The sequence below is a fragment of the Fringilla coelebs genome (genome assembly GCF_963513975.1).
Source record: "Fringilla coelebs genome assembly, chromosome: Z".
NCBI classification, from domain to species: Eukaryota; Metazoa; Chordata; class Aves; order Passeriformes; family Fringillidae; genus Fringilla; species Fringilla coelebs.
The window spans coordinates 60,557,801-60,577,502 of NC_140031.1; positions in this window are offsets into that span (position 1 = coordinate 60,557,801).

The window sequence follows — 19,702 nt, forward strand, 5'->3', positions numbered from 1 at the left end:
ACATATACTTCAGGGACTTTTGACTGAAATCAGAAATCCTCCCAAGAGTTGCTGGAATGACTTGATTTTTTTTCCACCCCACTAGGTTAAGGCAGCTTTTATTCTAAAGAAATATGGAAATACTACAGGAATATCTACAGGATATGTAGCTATACCAGAGAGTATACCTTGTACAATAGACTAGTTATGCCTCTGTAAAGCGTAAAAAGGTCCCCAGATGGGCTGTGAAAGGTTCTGTGAAAATTCCCAATATCCTGTACTACAAATAGCTACAAATATTCTGTTCACTAACAGCAACCTCTGTCACTAAAACACAAAATGACTGTGTGCTGAGCATATGCCCTCATCTTGATTACCTGGCTCTGTCCAGGTATTATAATTTTATAATATTTTTTCCTGTAATCTAAAATCCTTCCTATTCCAGAAATATTTGTGTGGGAATTAAACTAATTTTAATGCAGGCATTATTACTGAGTCTTCTATGGTATGGCAAAAGGTTCCTTTTTCTAGCATGTTTTAATTTTTTATAAAATTTATGTGCTCAATATAGTTAGCTCTTTAGAGATTTTATTGCATTCGCTCATGTTGCTATTCTAACTTTCAGTTTTATAGGCAGGCAAAAAATGTTTACACAGCATCTCTGCAAAGATTTCAGAATAACCTCAAAAAGTTTATGTTCTTAAAAACATATAAAACAGAAATATTTTGGTTTCTGTGGAAAAGATGTGGAAAACCCAGTTAGTTCTCTCTGACAATTTTCCTACGTATTTATTGCTGATTTTTTTTCCTGGATTTCAATGGACTGCCTCCCAAGTATTTGCATAAAACAAAGGCTCCTAATGAGGTCTTAAGCCTCCTTCTGACACAGCAATTCAGTACAGCCACTAAATCTGTGCACAAATTACAGGCAAATATCAGCCTTAATTATCATATTACTTTCATTTTCCAAAACTCCAGGAATAGCTGTATCCTGAGATAAAAATGACACTGTCAATTAATTGTAACATCTATTCAGAAAATGATGTAGTGTTTCCTTATGATAACTACTATTTAAGTAAATTTGCTCAGACACTCATATAACAGCATCACATAAAAGACAGGAGTTTTGTTTCAATGAATACATGCAATTTTCATTGCTTATTTTGAATGATTAGTAAAATAATTTTTTATTATTATTTTATCTAAATTTTAATTGCTGCATATTTACCAAAAAGAGCACAAGAAAGATTTTAACATTGCCTTGAATGACCTCTGGTTTTGTCTTTTTCTAGTTCTTGAATAAACTTCTTATGTGTGCTTGCTGTCAAAATGAAATTAAATGAAGTTCCTAAATGAACTTCTGTCCATAAAAGCAGGCTTGCCTTTTCATGTTCTCTTGATTTTACCATTGCTAATGATTTGATTAGAAGAAACTTAGTGAAATTCTTCATATGATAGAGAAAAATTTGCCCTATGACTGCTGAAGCAAATCTGAAACAAGTGAAGGTTGCTTTATCAGAGTTAAAAAAGAAATAGGTTGGAGAGCAACAAAAATAAATTAGGACTTTGATCGTACTTTTTTTCACTGAGACTAAACTTCCTGTAAGGAACATGCAAATGACAAATGGCACTAGAAAGTTAAACACACTTAAACATCAGCAATAGGAGAGACAAATTTCTTTTGTAGCAAGAGTAAGGAAATAAGGTGAGAATGTAGTAATAAAAGTATCAATCCCCAGTCATATGGAACCATCTAGAAAGAATGGAAAACAGTAACAAATTATGTTTGTCTTGACATAATTAATACACCGCTAAAATTTACAATGAACTCTGAAAATTCTCACAAAACTAAGAAAACTATTTCTAGACTGATTCTCTTTTTCTCATGGGTACATCAAAGATACCAGATTTAGTATTTCAAATGCAACTTAATCAGTGGAAGTTAATACTGCACAAAACAATGAAAGAAATGCAACATATATTCAAATATGAAAGGTAACTATAGAAGAGTTCCTTGTAAGATTTTCAGACTTCCAGAACTCAGCAACTAAACAGTACCAGTATCCTTCAGCTCCAACTGGCCAGCCAGATCTGCCCAGGCTCCTGGACAAGCTTCAGAAGATGAAGGTTCCATTGAGAAAAAGCATTTTTGGGAGTCTTCCACCCCAGTTTTCTGTTAGTATCTCTTTACTTTCACACACCAAGAGGATGTGACAACCTCAACTTTTAGGGTGAATATTTTTAGAATAGTAACCACCTAGAGATCAGCATGACTCAACTTTCCTCATTTGAAAATTTGGTTAATTTATTCACTCGAGATCCTCTCTCTTCAGTAAAATTCTGTGTCTGAATTACTCTTTGGAGAGGATTATTCAGTTTCTTCATTAACAATCAGGACTGCAGAACAGTTCTATACATTTTAGATGTAGGCAAAACTCTAGCTTGCCTGCTGGAATGCAACTTTTGGCATAAAACTCCCACGCATGTGAGTTATCAATACTGATTTGTTTTAAGTCTTAATAGTTTTTTGCCATCTTAATGCTCTGCAGTCAGCAGATTGATTCTATCTTTCAGCTACCATGAAACTTAACCAAGTGCCACTGGTACCTGCCCAAAAACCTTCTGCAAAATATAAAATAAAATTGCCATCAGTTTACAAAACTGGACAGCACTGTTGACAAACCACTACCAGCAAACTGTGCCTGCTTTCTGGCAGCAGTAATAAATTCAAGCATCCTGCTGCTTGCAGAGCTTTATCTGAATACACAATGCCAGTACAGGCTGATCTCTTCAGGACTATGACAAGTACCCGGAGAGTTTTACAATTAATATTATTATGTACTTTCTGCCAGGAATGCCCTTGAAATGCTATGAAATGCTCCCTGCTGTATCTGGGAAAGAGAAAACCACTGAGAGACAAGGAAGAGTTCATTTGATAACCAGAGTTGTCTTAAAATGTTCATCTGTGAAGAAGCAAAATCCTTTTGAAGGTAATTGATCTAGTCATTAGCAGTACTTTAACCAGAGCCATTTTAGAGATTTGTGACAGGTGTAGGAAAAAGCAAATAGCCTTGATAAGTTTCTCATTCTTCCAAGCCTGCGGGGCTGCATTTCCATTAGGAATTTAATTCTTAGCAGAGTCTTGGTACCGCTCTATGAACTTGTGAGTAGAGAAGTTACATTTTTATATCTTTTGATCTAAGACAGATCTAAATCCATCTTAAAGAGGACACCCAGTCACCTAACTCAACTCTGTTCTTATTTCTAGCAACGCTGTGAAAAAGTACTCCATGACTAAGCACTCCATTTGACGTAAAGCGCTGGAGACTCTATCAAGTGTGCTGCTAATGTCAAATCTTTACATAATGTTTCAGTTCAAAGCAAAACAAAGCAAAAAACAAAAAAAAAAGGCAATCAAGCAAAAATATCCTAACCCACAAAAATGCCACAAACTGCATTATGTTTCTGCTAGACCACCCAATCATATTCAGGGCCTGTCCTTAAAAATTCTTAGTTTTTCGTTGAAGAATAAGCTAAAAGTTAAGTCTTGTCTCCTGTATTAAATTAACTGAAACAAAACAAATACATCTAATTATTTGAAAATTACATAAAAAGTCTGGTTTTATGAATATTCACTATTTCTTACCAATGTTAAAAATACTGAGAACAGAGGTAAAACCAGATGGTTCCGTATGAAAGCAGTAATTATTGCATCAGAACAATGGTTCATATCCTCACTCTGAGAATAGCCAATACCAGCTGCTTTAATGAAAAGTACAATAAACTCAACAGTAGGCTGTTACTGCTTTTCTCAAATTGAAAACATCACAGAGCCAAGTAATTATTTTTTTCATCAGCAAATTCTCTGTAATAAACACATTCCCAAACTATAATAACTATTTTAAATGGCTGTGCATTTGAGCAAGAAAAAGTAATTATTCTCCAATAATATTTCACACTAGGTTTAGAAATACTCTAGTCATTATTAAGTCACAGAAAAAATGCACATGAATGAACAAGGCATAGTGCCCATATTTTCCACAGGATGCCACAGATTTCTTGGTTATTCAGTTTTTGGGAAATTATTTCTTTATATGCCTTTAAAATGGCCAAAAATGAAAGATTAGAAAGGTGAGGAAAGGCCACATTTTCTCTATTAACTTCAAGCTAGAATTCACATCACCACCATTTAAAATTAAACATATTGATTTAAGCTTTTAAATCAGCAGCATGATCTTCCAAGGTGCTGAGCTAGGCAACCCATCAATAATAGATAGAAGATTGTATCAATTATTTCTGCAATTGAGGCTTTAAAAACATCCCCCAAAACAGACAAAGAAATCCATCATCCTCTCTAACAAAAAGCAGAATCATTCTTTGTGTCTATGCAGTGGACCTGCATATGGTCTAGCTTCAGATGATCATCCAGTCAATAGCTTTCTCCAGCTATTTTTACATTATTTACTTTATGGTTTGAGGTTGGTATCTCTGCAGCATCAATGTTTTTCACTAAAAGATACACAAGAGATTCTTAACCCACCTACTGAGGCTATTTGCTCTGTCTGTGTGGATGTGCCCTTGCATGTCTGCATGGCTTGATGAAGAAAGGCTGTTCAGAATCTGATCTGCGCAGGAGCTTAGCTTTCTCATCCTCAAATATTCACTGGCCATACAACGTCCATAAAAAACCTATTCAACACCACAGAGCCCCCCAGCCTATAGCACCATAAGTTGTGTAACTGCTTTCTCTGCAATAAGTGAATACTCAAGCTAAGTTTTAATCAAAAGCTGTTTTTTACCAAAATATTAATCATACGGGGTAAACAATAACTTAGCTGATATTTCAGCCTAGCTACATTTAAATATTTTGTTAAAAGAAAAAGAACAAATTATACAAATATCGCACATGTATGTCTCTGGATATACACAAATATTTATACTATTAAACCTTAGTAGGCGATGCAGTAACAAATTCTTCCTGCCTGCCCCCAGAACAGAGGAACTTATCTGGGCATTGCAGGCAAGTATTCTGAATATAGTATGAATGTGCTGTATCTGACTGCTGCATAGCATCGGAAAACATCTTCCTAATTTCATTTTGCCATTTTATGTTCTAAATGATACAAGATAGTCAGCATTTGAAGACGTATCTGTGCAAACTATATCCCAAGAATGAAAAGATGCTTACAAAATTCTTATATGCTACCCTGCAATGCCATCCTATTAGAAAGAAACATGATTTCTCAGAATTTCTATGAATAGTCTTCGTCTTTTCTAGAGCTGCAGAGTTTCACTACAGGTTTTTTACAAGTTTGAAGATCAAGCTTTGAATTCAACTACTGCTTTACCAAACCAGCCTTGTACAAGAGTAATGTTACACATAAATAAATGCAAATATTTTATGTATTCGACTGACACCACTTACCTAGAGATTCAGGAACATTTTCTTGGCCTTACCATAATGCAAAGTGAATTATTCCCTTCAATTAGAGGTGCACATAGAATTCTGTCAACAAAATCATGTCCAGAAAGTTTCCATGTTTTTTTTCTTTGAGAACTGAAGCTAGGTACTAGCTCTCCAACTTCTTACACATCAATGTCACCTGGTATCTCCCTTGTCTCTCCACCACAACAGGGGTACGCATGGATTGATAGTTCCAGATGATTCACTAGCCTTTACAATTCTGAATATATTAGTTTTGGCAGATAGATATTTGATGCATAATTCAATATAGAGTGTATAAAATATTAGGCATGACTACTCAATTGAAGTTGCATAAATATTTCCAGTGAAATATTTTGCTATCAGCCACTTATAACCTGCACTTCACAGGCTGTCACACAGACTCTTGGTCTAGGTCTCACGTTGATAATTGAAGCAAAATGAATTTGCTCATTTTGCTACAAAGGCGTACACATACTCAGGCTCCCCTGTCTCTGCACATTTTTAATGAGAATTGTCACTGCACAGACCTTCCTCCCTGGTAGGCATTCCCTACTCTTTTAGAGATATGAATAATAGCACACAGCATTCAGTCACTAGAAAAAGCAGAGCCTGAGGAAGGGTTACAAGTTTACCGAGGGGAGCACCCCCAATGTGGGTGTGGAAAAACCATGGTGTAACCTGTGCCATTCCCCAGGCAGCACCTCACACCTGGGTCATCATCTAACTACAATTCTGCTGTTGAGGTTGCATCTTTGATAGGGAGTTTGCTGCTCTGGACATGATTTAGGATAATTTTGAATGGTAGCTGACATATTAGGAATTAGACCTCAGGAGAACACAGATTTTTTTTCCATAGCTATTGTTTCCCTATAATTTTAAAGTTTGTGTTACTGAATACTTTAAAGAACTCTCTTCATTATTAAGAAAAACCTTGACATTTGTGTGGTCAAGTACACAGGAAGATCTCTTATGAATCAGTGATAGCAAGATTAAATAACTGATTGGTTTTTAATTATTATTAATGTAAACATGGTAGGTTTCTCCACTGCAATTCACGCTAATGGATTGGTTCTCTTTAATGTCCTTATCAATAAATTGGGTGAGGGGATTGAGTGCAGACTCAGTCAGTTTGCTGATGACATCAAGGTGGGCAGGAATGTAAACTGCTTGATGGTTCAAATGCTATACAGGATGGTAAAAGTGAACTGCTCTGTAAATAACCAGTAATTCACAGATGTATCTTTGTAGAAATCTAAGTTATACAAATTAATTTTAAAAGACTCACCCTTCACATTGAAGAAGATTGCTTGTATACAGTCAGATAGTATAAATGTCTTCATTCCACTTCAAAAATCACAATTGCTCATCTTATTTTCAGTTTTCAGTTCTCCTTTTTCTTCTCCCTTTTATCTTGTTCTTGTATTTAAAGGTTTGTTTCATAGAACTCAACATATTTTCTAATTTTATAACATTCATTATTCTCATCTTCATTTTACATAATAAATACATACACAATAGTTGCCTCTGCTCTAAGCTCTGATTAGGTACTGCAGCAGAGAAAGCTTTATTTTTTTCTTTTCTGACTGACGTTCCAGTTTCTCATCAAATATAGCTTTAGGAACATATAAAACTTGCCCTATGCAATTATGTAATCAATCAATTACCCGAAACAATGCTAATGAACTGAATTCTAGCATGGGTCGACAGTTCCTCATTCTGTTTTGAAGCATGAATGCACACTCATACAAAGCTAATGCCTGCTCCCCCATTTCTTCCCTGTGGCCAGTGCCATTCTACTCTGACAAGTGATTTTGCCCTTTACTGGGACTAGATAACATAAAAAGTGTGTAATACAAATCCATGTCCTTGAAAAGACGCCAGGAGTCTGACAGGAGGTTTTTTTTGTTTTAGTAACTTGGTTAGGGAAGCTGAAGAAAAATGCTTTTCTCAGTGGAAGAAGGCTGTTCTGCTACTTTCTAGAGGAAAAAAAATCATGTTTTATGCTATGTGTTCTTTATTTACCTAATTTTAGCTATTTTGAAACAGTGTAAAATCTATTGAAGGGTCAAAAATTGAATCTAAATATTTTGATTGAGCTTACTCAACTCTTGTTTTTATCCTGAATATCAATTTGCAAAGAACTCACCCTATACTTTTTGGGGTTTTTTTTGGTATTTCAGCAATTCACAGTATGTTTAAAGTTTGGAAAAGCCATAACAGTTTTTGGTACCCTGATGGTATAAGTTAAGACATATTTTGCAAAATTCTGGACCACTAGAGATGACACACAGAAAAACTATTTTCTCTTCTTGATAGCATATGTGCTTGCTACTGATCTCCTTACAAACCTTGCTCTCTTTTAATGGGGTAGTAAGTATGAACATAAGTAGTAATGGGGTAGTAAGAAAGATTTTCTCCCCCTTACAGAATCTGACATATTTCTTTTAGACTGCTCACTGTATGAAAAATTATAGAAAGGTACAAAACATTAAATAGTCTTTTCCAGCTACCTGATACCAGTTCATTTAGGGGGAAAACCATAGAAAACATCACCAAAACTGGATCATTCCCAGGGGTCCAAGATAGACCCTGCTGATACTGCCTGAACATGCTGTTGTTTCACTGGCTGTGTTTACAGAAGGCTGACATTCTCCACAGCCAGTTACCTGTGCTTTACTCTGCCTTCTCAGTCTCTTGGGAGATGGAAGATGTCACCAGTGCAAAGGCTGAGCAGTACTCACTGCACACTTTGGGGTCCACCCGCTCATTCTAACAGCTATCATCCACCAAGGCAGCAAGAAGTGTAACATGGGGATGTTCTAATCAGGATGACTGATGACAGGAATTTCAGTACCTGCCAAGAACAGGCACTTTGCTTTTAGCGGTCTTCACGAGGAGGGCAAAGTACTCATTTGGAATTTTCAACTATGCTTAGTCTCTTTTTTTTTCCTCCAAAAATATAACAATTACTGAAAAATTATTCAGAGAAACCTAACATTCTGCTTCCTAAAGAGTTCACTGGTTTGAGTCTAGCATGACAAGGGAATGACACCTCTATGGCAGGGCAATACATAATAACCATCACTGTCTCTAATAACTACTAATTATATGCAGTCATTTTCAGACTTCCAACAAAACATATGCTGATGAATACAGCAGGATTTTACTCCTCCTCAACTTGCCAGTAATAAATGCATTGCCTGAATTAATCATATTCTTGTTAGGCAATGAAAAAAAAAATCATTAGCTCTCAGTGAGCAAGAACCCTGGTGTGCCTGAAACCATGCCACCTGGACATGCTGAAGCACCCAGAGCTATCTTTGGCATCTGGTGTGTGAGATAGAACATAGAAAACTGCCTGTCAATTTTCATGTTTCAAGTCAATGTCTGATCCAATAAAATGTTTTTGGGATTCCTGGGCTGGGCTGTGCTAGAAGCAGAGGGCATCAAGCACTATGAAGACAATAGAAGAAAAACACCTTCTCTGGGTTTTCTGCACTGTAAGAAACCACTAGGGCACACTGGGTAATGCACCAGCCACATTGAAAGCCAGGCTGAATGTCAATAATTCTGTCCCATTTCCATAGTGACAAGAAGTCAATAGCTGTCCATGGTGGTTTTGCCTGGGAGAGAGTTAATTTTCTTCATTCTAGTATGGAATTCTATTATGTTGGATCTCTTCTTGAAACAGGTTCGATATCAGAGGTTTTTGTTATTACTGATCAGGGCTTAGAGAGAGCCAAGGCCTTTGTTGCTTGTCACCAATGAGGAGGCTGGGGGTGTGCAAGGAGCTGGGAGGGGATACAGCCAGGACAACTGAGCCAGGTGACCCAAGGGATATCCTACAACATATGGTGTTATACTCCACATATAAAGCTGGGAGGAGAGGGAAGGAGGGGACATTCAAAGTGATGATGTTTGTCTTCCCAAGTAACAGTTGTGCATGGGGGAGTCCTGCTTTCCTGGATGCCTAAACACCTGCCTGTAGATGAGAAGTGGCAAATTTATTCCTTTTTCTGGTCTGTGCAGCTTTTGCTTTATGTGTTAAACTGCCTTTATCTCAACCTATGTGTTTTCCCACTTTTACTATTCCAAATTACCCAACAGAGTAGTTTAAGTGAGAGGCTGTGGGGTGCTTATCTGCTGGCTAGGGTTAAATACGGCCCATTTATTTGTAAATGGTAAGTGTCTGGGTGAAAAAGTTGGTAAAATAGCATGGCATAACCATAGCATAGCATGTAGCATAACACAACATTGTGTGGTGAGTTGACCTCATCTGCATGACAGGTGTCTACCAAGCGCCTTTATCACTTCTCCTGAGTTGGACAGGGAATAGAAAAGTAAATGGAAAACAACTTGTTTTCAGCTAAGTTGAAATGAGATAGTTTACTAAAGCAAAAGCTGTAAGTTGCATACGCACAAAGGAAAAAAATATTGTGTTCTATACTTCCCATCAGGAAGAAACCTCTGGCCACTTCCCAGGCAGCAGGGCTTCAACCACATAGTGGTTACTCTGGAAAACAAACACTGTAAATAATTAATCCCTCCCTTTCTCCACCTTTTCTTAGTTTCTGTATCTGAGCTGATGTCATATGGTATGGAACATGCCTTTAGTCAAACGTGGTCAGCTGACCTGGTTTTGCCACCTCCCACAATCTTGCCTGCTCCCGGCCTACTGATGTGATGCAGGATGATAGAACCCTGATGCAGTGCTGACATTGCACCAGAATTACCCAAAATAATGCTGTGTTATCAACACCTTTCCAGCTACCAATGCAGAGCACAGCACTGGGAGGGCTGCTATGGGAGATTGAACTGCATCTCAGCCAGACCCAATATGCATTGCCACTTATATACTCCAATTTCTGCCTCTCCTTGTAGACCAGGATTATCACAGAGTCATAAAATTGGTTTGGAAGGGACCTTTAAAGCCCATGCATCTCCAATTCCTCTTTCCATGGCCAGGGACAACTTTCATTAGACAAACTTGCTTACAATCCCACCCAGCCTGGCCTTGAATACTCATAGGGAGGAGGCATCCACAACTTTCTGGTCAAGCTGTTCTAGACTCTCACCACCAACACACTAAGGAATTTCTTCCTGATATCTAATCTAAACCTGCCCTCTTTCAGTTTGAATCTGCTCTCCCTTGTGCCATCCCTACATGCCCCTGTAAAAAAGGTGCTTTTCATCTTTCTTGGTGGCTGCCTTCAAATACTGAAGGCCAAAACTAGGTAAACTGGGAGCCTTGCCTTCTCCAGGCTGAACAATCCCAGTTGTCTCAGTCTTTCCTCATAGAAGAAGAGCTCCATCCCTTTAATTATCTTGGTGGCCTCCTCTGGATTTGCTCTAACAGTTCCATGTCCTCCCTGTACTGAGGACTGAGGACCCCAGAGCTGGATGCAGGGTTCCAGGTGGGCTCTCACCAGAGCAGAGCAGAGGGGCAGAATCCCCTCCCTGCCCTGCTGCCCACGCTGCTTTGGACACAGCGCAGGACACATTTGAATTTCTGGGCTGTGAGTGCCCATGGCTGGGTCATGTCCAGCTTCTCGTCATCCAGCACTGCACCAAGGCTGCCCTCAATGTGCTCATCTCCCAGCCTGTGCTGATACCAGGGATTGCCCCATACAACACTTTGGATCTGGTCTTGAGAACCTCCTTAATAAAGATATTAAATAACACTGCTTCCAACACAGATCCCTGAGGGTCACCACTTGTCACTAAAGCCCATCAGGACTGTTCGCCAATACCCTGTGAAGGCACTTTCTTATCCATCTAACAGTCCAGGTAAGTGACATCCGTAAATCTTCTCATGTCCACTGATATAATCACTACAACACAGAAAGTCACTAGTGTTCCTGTCTCACACTAGCTTGGTCAGGCAGGACTTGCCCTTGGTAAAGCCGTGCTGGCTGTCCCAAATCACCTCCTTGTCCTCCATGTGCCTTAGCACAGCTTCCAGCAGGATCTGTTCCATGATCTTCCCAGGCATGGAGGTGACGCTTACAGGTCAGTTGTTCCTGGCATTAACTTTTCTACCCTTTGTAAAGAAGGGTACAATGTTATTCCTGTTACAGGGGTTCTACTTGACTGCCATGACTTTTCAAAATCATGGAGAGTGATTTGGCAACAACACCAGCCAATTCCTTCAGGACCCTGGGATTCATCTCAGCAGGTCCCACGACAAACTAATGAACATTCAGTTACCTCAGGTCATGAACCTCATATTTCCATACAGTGGAAAGGACTTTGCTTCCCTTTCCATCCTGCTATCCATCCACTCAAGGGTATGGGAAGCGGGGCTGGCACTGAAGACAGAGGCATAAAAGTTATCAAGTGCCTCAGCCTTCTCATTTGTTGTTACCAGTTTGCCAACATTGGATGCCACAAGACAGAACAAAGCACAAAGCCAAAATGTATTTTTTCTGTTATCTCTTAAGAAAACTCTCAAAATAGCATGTGCAAAATGTTTTTCAAGACACGAGACCTTTAAAATATTTCTACCTATAAATGCTATTTGAACATATAGTTTTAACAAACATGATATAATGTAATCAATATTAAAATACTGATGATAAGCCTGTCTCATGTTGGCTTCCATAATTTCATTTTCTATTCCCCTAATTACCAAGTAATGTAATTAGAGGTAAGGTACCATGACATTAATTGAAAAGAAATCAAATTATGTTTAACATTTATTTATTATAATCACAATATACTTCACTTTCTGAAGAAGCCAAAGTAATTGTTGGCAAGGCTGGAAATAGTTTATACCCTCAGTCCAATAAAGTATGTGAAGCTTGAAATCAAATGTCAAAGCTGAATTTTGCTCCACAATATGCATCTCCAAATGATAATTTCTCAAAGGGATTATTAATGTTTAATCATCTCTAGAAATAGTGCTTCCCAATTTACTCTTTAATATGCAAACTAACTTATCATCCTGCTGATATTTCCTAAGAAAATACACAGAATATTTCTGGCAGGACTTCAGAATGGTAACACTCAGCTAGGAAACTATAACAGCTCAATGCCCATATAAAACCCAGCAGTTCTGCTTAGTTGTAAGGCATTCCTGCAAAATTATTAAGTCTTACTGCTATTTAAATAAGATGAAACCCCCATAATTAAGAATTTCAAGTGCCGAAGTATATGCTCCATGAGGTTTATGCTGTTCATTTACAATTTTTGGAAGTCATCTTGCAAACCCATCCTACTAAAAATACTGTTGACTGGTGTGATGAAAATCAATTTCAATTTTTTTGTACTGTTATAGGGATTAATCCTTGTATCAGGTTGTGACAGTAAAAAACAGAGAGGGCACGAGAAAAACTGATCTTTTTAAACAAAGACAGGGGAGGCCATGATAATCTGCCTTCAAGAAAATAAAGTGACTTTGGAAAAAAGCTTGTTTGGGGAAACTAATAATGAAGAATAGCATCTGCAATATTTATTTTAAACTTTGATTTTAAACTGTTTTGGAGCAGTCAACTGCCTTGCTATTCTTCCTAGATATTTTTGTCTCTTCTTTTTTTTATTCTGTTAACAAATTATGTTTGGAAATAAAGAGGAGGAGGACAAGAACATCTGAGATTTTTAAGAACAAAAGCTCTAAAAGATGATACAACAATGGAATAAGGATGTTATCTTCCACCACTAAGCTACCTTGCTAGTGGTTAGACAAATATTTGTGACAGCTGAAAAATGCTGAGCATCACATTTTCTTCTTTTTTTTTTCTTTGGTGGCATCTGGAATGACGGCAGGTAACAGAAGAAGGTCCAACACATGGATTTTGAATCTCCTTCTGGAAGAATATGAGGCTCAGGGAACATGGGTCTCTAGCATATGAAAGACAGCATGAGTTTCTGTGCAGTTTAGTCTCAATATGCAATACCAAATTCCCACTAAAGTAGGCCAAAGACAAAGTCTTTGTGTGTCAGCCTATTCTGAACCATTCCGGAAAGCAAAGCAGCCCTAAAGAAGTTCAGGGAAGACTTTGAAGCTCTTCTAAGTCACTCTAAGTCGCAGTAGCAGCTGTGATCTGGCCTGCAATTTTTAACATCCTCTTCTATATCCAAATCCACTTTCTTCATAAGGACTTACAGAAAAATGTTTGCAAAGATGATCTGTGGTGATTTTTCAGAATGTACTAGAATCATTCATTTCCTGGAGACACTGAAGATGCCAAAATGTTCTTCAGACTGTTAAGCCATAACTCTTTTTCCAAATATGCTATATTTCCTGATATTCTCATCCATGGGAAACTACTTATTTCTTTCCTTCATCAATCTCCTTCATCGAAGGGGAAGTTGGGTGCATCTTGGGATGCAGTTATGCAATATGGTGTAACTGCCATTGTCTAAAAATGGCCTGTGGGAACAGAGCTGCCAAACGCATGGCTCCATAGAGATGTATGACAATTGGAAAGATGCCACATACAAATCTCAAAGACACTCACTGCTCTTCTAAAATGATATGCTTATAAACCCTTTATAGAAAACCATCAGGGTTCTGATGATGATTTAGACTGTTGTCCAAGTTTAAAAAAAAAAATCAATGCAATCTGTTCAGAAAACAATAGCATCACAAATGAAGCCTTGTGTTCTTGCCTCACTCACAAGGAAAATGTCTTTACCTGGTAACAAACAGGAAGATTTAAACCTTCAGGGATATTAAAATATTTTTCTGAACAGCTGAGCTGCAGAGATGATCTCAGGACACAGCTGCTAGTCCTGACAGAGAAGCTGCATTGCAGCTTTGGCTTACCTCAAAAGCGTCTCCCACTGAGATAAATGATGCTAACTGATGCCAACAATACCACAGAGTATTGCCAACCACAACTAAAACCCACAGGCCAAAGGCAGTATGTGTCACACACTGACAGTCACTCCCTACCTTCTGTAACAACCTTCCCCTCTTCCATCTTGTTTACCTTCGATGCTTTACCCTTTTCACTGCAGACAATGTAGCTGTGCTACAAGGAATTTATATTATCACTTTTCCTTAGAATGCCAACATGCATTCTGGCGACATAAAAATGCTTTTGTAAAAGAATACATGTCCTTCTACTTTCCATTCTCCATTTTTAAGGAGTCAGTTTTAAAGAAATGGCAGAATTCTAACTATATCATTGCACCACAGTGTTAGAAATGTGAGAATGAACCTTCTCAAGTGTAGTTAATTTTTTTTTTTTCAGAAACCCCGAATTCAGGATAGTTGACTTTTTGCAGATTCTTACTAAATTTTAAGAAAAAATAATTAGCTTCACTTGATATTTTTGTGCTAGCATTAAGTATAGCACATCTGATGTACTTCAACCACAGCCAAAGTAGGCATTTGGTCTTCTGCAGACTAAATTTATTTAAAATCTCAGACAGGAGCCTTATGAACATAATTAAGGCTACATGTAAAATAACATATAATTACTATGATCTTATGGTCAGTGTAAGCATGAGAGGGATAATTCATTAATGCTCCAATAAATCTGAGCTGAGTGCTGTGCTCATCAGCTGGCTGCTGATTACACCTAATTAGACAATCCACTAAACTGCAATGCCACTGATGAATGAGCACACTGAGAAACAGAATTTTAGCCTCCGAGATGCCATTTGCCACTGCATGCCTACACCTTTGTTCCAGTTCCTATCCCAAATAATTGCCTGTGACATGGCACCTAAACTAAACATTTTCTTTCCTGGAGCCTGAGGCTTCATTAAATTATTTTGCCAGACTGCAAAGCTTCTGCAAACTATGAAGTATGTAAGATTGCAGGTATGTGAAGTGCACACTTTTTATTGAGTAAGCTATTTTTTCTCACATTGGGTAGCAAGACCCATGTTCAGTTTTCTTCTGCTGATTTGGTAAAATACATGGTACAACAAGAAAACAGTCTTCCTTTTAGAAGACCTGTTCAACAGCATATCCACTGAGAAAAAAAAACTTCAGGATCACATTCTATGCCACTGGCCAACAGTGAAGGCGTCTTTTCCTCCTTTGTGGGCTCTAAGAATAATTTAATTCTTGCTTCCTTGTAAGTAAAAAATTCAATGATCTGCTGGAAGTCATAATGGGGAGAAATTATACCATTCTACAGCATTTGCCTGAATCAAGTTTAGAGCTCCACATATGGATCTGGTAACAACATCCCACACAGATGGCAAGAAATGGAAAATAAACCCCCAAAAAAACCCTTCATGGGCCATAGCAGTAACTATTGAGAGCAAGCATTCTGGAAACAAGATTTTGAGATGGGAGAAAGCAGTCAAGGACTTGCAGATGTCCTGAAAACTACCTGAAAAGAGGTTACTTAATAAGAGAGTAGAAGCTTCCAGTGACGGATAGGGTAAAATCTGCAATTGAGGGCAGGAGGATAGAGAAATTGCAAGAAGCTTGAACAAAACTTCTACCAGAAACAATGACTGGAGAAAGAGGCAGCATCTACATAAAGAAATGCAGAGTAACAACTACAGACCAGATAAAATGTTGGGAAAAGCCACAGAATTAAAGATCTAGGAGGAGTGAAGACAAGCCTTGGGGACAGAGCAGGTAATGTGGCCAAAACAGAAAGGCCATGATGGCACTATGCTTGCTATGAAGATAAGGACTGTTGACACATCATTCTGACTTGAAAGAAGTCATTCAGTTCTCATTTCTTGTGTGAGACACAGCATTACAAATGTATGTGGCTGAGACAGCTTGGTTAAAATAGCTCTGAAAAATACTAGGCAGCAGTTGCTAACCTAAATTTGTAGAAGAGACAGGACAATAGAAGAGAGAGCATGAATGTAGAATGCCTGCCTGGCAACAATAATCATCTTGAAGTCTACTCAAAAAGAAGTAAGCACAGTACTAAAACAGGTGAGAGGCGTAAACATGGAAATGAAGGCAAGCACCAATAACCATGGGAAGTATTAATGACCAAATTGGATGAAATAAGGAAAGGAAGCACCAGAAATGTTGGGATTGGTATGTCACAGGCATGACTTGTAAGAAAAGAGAAAAAAAAGTTAAAATGGTGAGAAACAAAACAAATCAAGCTAGAACACAAACAAAAGGATTAATTTAGGAGTGCATATAAAAAGAGTGAAAGTGGGACTTCCCTAAAATATGTAAGCCAGCAAAACAGTCTGCTGCCTCTTCTAGGTTTGCTATGAAGAAGACAGTTTTCAGTACTGTACAATGTACAAAAAAGTAAACAGAAATGAACAGTGGTGGAGAAGACAACAGAGAAATCTGCTGTCCAGTCTATTTGCAGACAATCAGACAGCTTGAGTGGCTGTAAGTCATTACGGCGGCATTAATGTCAATGGGACTCCCCCTTTGTGTCATTTAATGAACAGAAGAGGGACTACTTGGGAATGCAGTCACATATAGCTAGAAGGAAGGCATCCTAAAAGATAATTTTTTACAAATAACTGAGAAAATCTAAAGCTGGAAAAATGCAGAAAACCATTCCCCATTAAAAAAAAAAAAAAAAAAAGAGAACTGAAAGTGATACACCAGCTCTAAATTTAGTTTGGATAGAATTTTATTAATCACCATTAGCTCCCAGAGTTGGACTTTGAAGGTCTTTTTAACTCAATATATTCTATGATTATACAATAAGAACCTTATGCAGAATTTTTTAAGTAAATGTTGCATGGAAAGTACTGTGAGTGTTACTTATGCTCTGTCTCCAACAAGATGGCTTTCTTGTCCATGAAATTTTCTCAGGTAATGCAGTTCTTGCATTTTAGAGTATACATTACTGAAGCACTGGTGACTGAGAACAGGCACTCCAACAAAAACATGCACCAAATTTACAAAAGAGATAAATACCTTGAGAGCTGAGAAGGAGGAATATGTCAGGAGCCAAGTGAAAAAATGTAAATCAAATACCTACCTTCTGGAAAACTTACTCTGACATGGTTTGCTTAAACTGAGCCTAGTTGTTCACTGTGTAAATAGAGATGAAAAAATACCGTAACTTTAGAATTTTGGACAGATAAACTATAAATATCTCAAAAGACATTTATGTCAGGAAGGTTTCTGGTATCATATAACTCTCACTGAAGTCATGGCATCATTACTTATTAACTCCAAAAAACTCCATTACTTTCTTTAGGCTAAGGGGATAGATTGGCAATTCTAATTGAATGAAGAAATCTAGGGCTTTGATATGCAGCTCAGAAAACTGTGTAGTTCCACAAACTGTGGAGATGGCTTGAATCACATGATGAGAGACTGATTTTGGGAGGAATTACTTGGAGGCCATGCTTATGATTTTCATCTTTAAAATTAAATAATGCCAGTGCAAACATTGAAACGCAAAAAATCAAAGCATAAGTACAAAAATATTGCAGTAAATTTATACAGAAGATTGTTTGTTTTAATTGCAAGATTAAATACTTGTAGAAAAGAGAGTCAAATGGAACATTCTTATTTTAACACAGAGGAAAGGAATTAATATTAAAAACATTTATTAAAAATTATATGACAAAGTACTCCCTTTGAAATTTCACACAGCTTTCTAAATACGGTTCCTACAACCATAAAATATTTTTGTTTGAGGTTACAAAAGAGTAGATGCCTATATGCTAAGTCTTTCTTAAATGAAGAGGACTAATATGCCATAAAATGATTTCAAAGAGAATTTCTGCTTGCATGCTGAGTCTATTTCAAATGTAGCAACTTTATTTCCACTTTTCCATAATGTGTTTCTATACAACCCAAGTAAATAAACATGCTGATAGTTAACAAAGTCAATTTTATGCAATTTACTGCAAATTATAGCACTCTTTTGTTGAACTTTTTGTATGCAAAAGCAAAAAAAAAAAAGGCCTAAAATATGCACATTTTTTCCTTTTTTCCCCCCATTTTTAGGATATCCTATTATGACTGGAACTCAATGTCTTGTTATAAGAAACATACTGCACTTAAAAAAAAACCAAAGGAATCACAAACTAACAATAAACCAATAATGTAGATACTAGGTTTTCGAAATGAAAAATAATGCAAAGTAAATGCTCACTGTGATTCCTGGCACAACCACTTATTATAGAAGTGATTGTAAGGTACTTCCATTATAATTTCATTTTTTTCTTTACTCATATAACTTCCCAGGAAGAACTTTTCTACTTGCTGTTGAACGCATTTTTTTTCAGCCTTTTTTCAGAGAAAGAATGTATAAAATTGTTCCTATAAATAACTGTATTCTTAGCATTCAACATGTTTCAATAAATCCAAATTATCATCAGATGTCAATGTGTGACTCCACAAGACAGAAGACTACACCTACCCCTTTTTGCTCATGATTACATCTGAAGCCAGAGGGCTGTGCTGTTTAGTTAAGGAATATTCTGACACCCTTCCTAACTCATTGAAACACCATGCCACCCCTGATTCCACCAGGATTTTGAGCATGTTGTTAAATTACTTTGTACTCCTCACTATATGAGGAATGATTACTAAATCAACATTTTTCCTGGTGAAACCAAATGCACCAAGGCTGCCTTTCCCTTGCCGAACTTGGTGTGGCTTTCAGTCAGCCTTGTACCCTATTGTTTTTGATCATCTCCCTTGTCTCACACAAGCCTTGACAATCACTCCAAAGTTTGTTCCAAATCAAACACCGGTTCCTGATCAAATCTCTTCAATTTGTAAAGCTTACAGGAACTTTGGGGAATGGACAACACAGGATGTACTTTTAACAGAGAGGCTGGAGTGTGTTTTATACAGAAGGGTCTCACAGTACTCTGTCTGCAATGACCCACACATACTGCATTCTATTCTCATTTACATGTAGGGAACTAGGAGAATAAGTAGAGTATTTTCAACCCTGGGCTTTTCCAGTTATGTTGACATTGCCATAATGCTTGAACTTGCATGGAAAAGGAGAACCACATACCTTTCCCATCAGTAAATGAAAGGAGAATTGTGCAATGAAGCCATAAATTATAAGAAATTTCAATAATTAAATGCTGAAATGTTATTGCACAATTTAAATTAAAGAAAAATAAGAAGCTATTCAAATAATAAATTGATATGTATCTTAAAATTTCAAAATAACAGAAGACTGAAATAGTACAGCTCTAGTTCATCAGGAACATTAGCCAAAAAAAATCAATTTTGTGAATGTATGTATGTAAATAAAATTAGCCATTTCAAAAAATTCAGCAAAGAGGCTGTAGCTGACTGTATTACCTATTAAAAAATTTAGACTAGATAAGAAAAAAAGGCATTACTACATTCTCCTATGAAATGAACTCGCAATCTGATGGTTATAAGGAAGAAAAGTT